Raw genomic sequence first — 3,851 nt, forward strand, 5'->3', positions numbered from 1 at the left:
TGGCTCTGGATCCAGCGAATCTGCTTCTGAATCAGCTCCGTGGCTTCGTCTTTGTAGGCTAATAGAAATCCCCACTTGTATCTCGTAGCTTCGTCGATAATCAATAGAAACTGGTTTGACTTCGATATCAATAAGTAGTCGTGGAAGGTAAAGGTCGTCTGGGAATGACGTCGCTCTCACCATAAAGGCCTTAAGTCGATATAGCTTATTCGAACCTAATTACCTATCACCCTGCCCATTATATTTAAATCGGGCCCCGAGATAACACAGCAAATCGGGTGGCAAAATTTATGAAACCTGGGCTTAGCGCTGCCGCGGGCTGCGTCACCTTCTCCGCCTGCCAACATCAGCCACCACCGAGTTCCTGTATGCACCAACGTCGCGAGGAGGTTTGGGGCTGCTACCGCTTACAGAGGTTCACGGTGCCCTTCAGATTGCGCACGCCTGGCAGACCCTGCACTCGCCGGACCCCGCCATCCGCCGCATTGCCCGCGTGCAGCTTCGCCAAGTCGCCGACGCCCGGCACCGCTTGGACGCCGAGCACTGGAAGGAGCGGGGGGAGGAGCTGTGCGAGCGGCTGCTAAACTCGCAGCTCGGGACATCGGCCCACGCGCCTCCCAAACGACGCAATTGCGACATCGGCTCGCTGTGGGTCGATGTCCAGCGCCACCTCCGCTCTCTCGGCCTGCAGCTACAGACAGCCCCCGCGGACACGCACACTGGCGCACCAGCTCAGCCTCTCCAGCTTCGCGTGCCGCACCACGACAAGTGGCTGACGCACAAGGACGTGCTGCGGCACGTGAAGCTGCACATCAAGAATAACCACTGGCACCGCTGGACGTCCATGCGGGACCAAGGGAAGACGGCCCGTGCCCACGGCGGTGAAGGCAGCGTCTTCCTTACGCAGCCGCGAGGCATGTGGGAAGCCGACTACCGGTTCGCGGTGGTCGTCTTAACCAAGTGGACACGTACAGTGTACTGAAGCGCCGGCGCCTGCGCTCGCACGACAGATGCCGCCAGCCAGGATGCCATCGTGCCGAAACACTGGCTCACGTGCTAAACCACTGTCCCGGCACGATGGACGCGGTCCGAGGGTGGCACGACGGAGCGCTCAAGCGCATCGAGCGTGAGCTCCACGCGTCGTCCACGGACCGCCGGGACCGCGTCGAGCTCCGAGTGAACCAGACCGTGCCGTCACTCGCCGGCCCCGCGTTACGGCCCGATCTCCAGCTCTACAACCACACCAAGAAGACGGTGGCGGTGGTCGACCTGGCCGTGGCGTTTGAGGAGCAGGCGAGTGACGACGCGAGCAGCTCGGCGCTGTCCCTTATCGCCAGCCACAAGCGAGCCAAGTACGATCGCATCAAGCGACACCTCGATCGCCAAGGATGGAAGGTACACCTCTCGGCGCTCGTGTACGGGTCGCTTGGGGCGGTCGCTAGTGGCAACTACCAGGTGTACACCACACACCTGGGGCTACTCAAGCGCGATGCAAAGCGGCTGGACCGGCAGCTGTCTGCCGACTGCATCCAGTCCAGCCGCCGCATCTGGAATCTACACTGCAGCCAGCACCGGACTCGCCAACACCAGGCGAGGCCCAGCCAAGGACCAAGAGGCAGCCGGGCGACGGAGACCGGGGGGACTCCGTCCCAGACAAGCCGCCGCTAGGCGAAAACCAGGCCCAAGACGGCCGACAGGGCCCCACCCAGGTAGGGAACCGCCCTAGAAACCCATTTCGGTGGTCGACTCGCAAGCCTTACCTATATTTTAGACATTCAATTAGGTAGCGACCAAATTACAAATTTGGTAACGAGTAAGCCAAATGGTAATACACAAAACTCTCTGTTCTAATCAGTGTGAAAACTGGTTTTCGCCTTTTGGCGGACTTTTTCACTCGCATTTTTGGGCACTCGGCTGCGGCTAGCTTGCTAGCGGCGGACGAGCGGTCTCCGGGGGCGTACACCTTTCCCCCGCGAGGCCAACTACAGAACACACTACACCGATCTTCTCTACACTTTTCTAATTCGCCTGCGACCTCGTAAGTCCTCGGTTGTCGAACTTTTTTCTTTTTGACCAATCAGAGTGCGCCATGCGCCTCTTCTGGCCAATCAGAGACCGGGCCCTGTCCTCGGACAGCGAGGCCTCCACGGCCAGCCAATCAAGTCTCGGCAGCGACGCGTCTTTCTATAGCGCAGCTGACGAGGCCGATCTGGCGGCCCCCGATTGGTCCGACTTTCGGCCAATCAGGCTGTACGCGGCCCCATACTGGGACCAAGTACAGCCGAATCCCTGGCCTCTCGGCCTGTACGCGGGGCTATACTTGGTCTGAGTATACCCCGGTCGCTGGCCTCTCAGCCCGTACGCGGCTCGGCCTCGCGGCTGCCTTCCCAGGCGCCGCCGACTTCGCGCTCTGGCGCGGCCCACACGCCGCCGCCGAGCCTCCAAGCGCGCCCGTTGGCTTTCGCAGACGCAGGGCTCGCGGCGACGGCCCTCGCCAGCCCCCAAGACCCCCCTACGATGTGGCACCACCCGGCAGGGCGGCCGGCAGGCTCGGTATCGCCGGGTGCTGCGCTCACAGCCGCCACAGCTCGGGCCTTGGCGGTCCGCCATTGGCCCTTGGAGCTCGACGGCGACAGCAGCGACGACGAGGACGCTCAAGACCCCCACGCCGCCGCCCCAGGACCCCCGGCAGACGTCGCGAGTGTGCTTGCCCCACCCGGCAGGGCAGGCAGCATGCTCGCCGACCCAGTAGCGCTGGCAGCCGACCTGGCTCGCGCTCCGCCGCCCCCATCGGCACCCCAGGACCCAAGCCCCGCCTCCCAAGCTGGCGCCGCCGGCCAGAACCCTCGCGCCGCCGCCCCAGACCATGCTGAAGTCCACACAGTCGTGTTGGCCTGCCAGCTTAAGGGGGATCACCTCCAGCTTTTTTGAGTAGAGAAGGCGATCACCAGTGTGCCATATCAAATTCACCTTCTACTGGGCATCCTGCAGACGAAAAAGCCGCTGAAGGTATTCCACTGCATGTTCCAGCAAACAGTGTTCAGCATCATCGTCGCACTGTTGTCCATGCAGCTGGTCACGCATTTACAGGTATAATTGGAGGTTAAGATTTCGTACAGGTGTAGTTCCTACCGGAGTACAAAATGCAAGGCAAAGTTACATTACAAGACAAATAAGTACCAATTTCGTGGTGAACATTCTTGCGACCGGCGTAGAGTTAAATTACCTGGAGTAGATGTTACCGAAGACATGGAGGAGGCCACTGATGTGATGGCTATCACTCGAGTGGACTTGACGGCGGAACGAACCTGGAAGCAGTTTCGCAGCGACTTCTACCCTGAGGAAGTATCACTGGTGCAATTCGGACTTACACGTGAGCAAGTCCTCCAGCGAGTTCACCGAGCGAGACGTGCTCACTTTGGTGCAGATTTGCATGGTATTGTGGAGGTTCCGCCGCTGTCACTGGTATCGGGGACCACACAGCCATTCTTTCAATTTTACAGGTCCTATATGAATAGAACAACACTAGAGCGCTTAGTCGGTTGGGCTCATCCTGATCTGATCAAGCTACTGAAGTACAAACAGACTACGTTGTTTCTCGACGGGACATTCAGGTGCGTCCCGCGCCCATTCTACCAGTGCGTGGTAATGATGGTTTTTAATAATGCAACGGACCTATTCGTCCCTGTATGTTATACATTGTGCACGTCAAACACCCAAGATACGTACTGGCATTTGATGGAGGCTGTCAATGTCGCTGCAGACGACAAAATCGAGCCGAGCATGGTGGTCTGCGACTTTGAGGTTGGGTTGCAAAAGGCAGCACAAGTTCAATTTCCAGATGCAGATAT

The sequence above is a fragment of the Phytophthora infestans genome, genomic scaffold (genome assembly GCF_000142945.1).
Source record: "Phytophthora infestans T30-4 supercont1.1 genomic scaffold, whole genome shotgun sequence".
Taxonomy (NCBI): domain Eukaryota; phylum Oomycota; class Peronosporomycetes; order Peronosporales; family Peronosporaceae; genus Phytophthora; species Phytophthora infestans.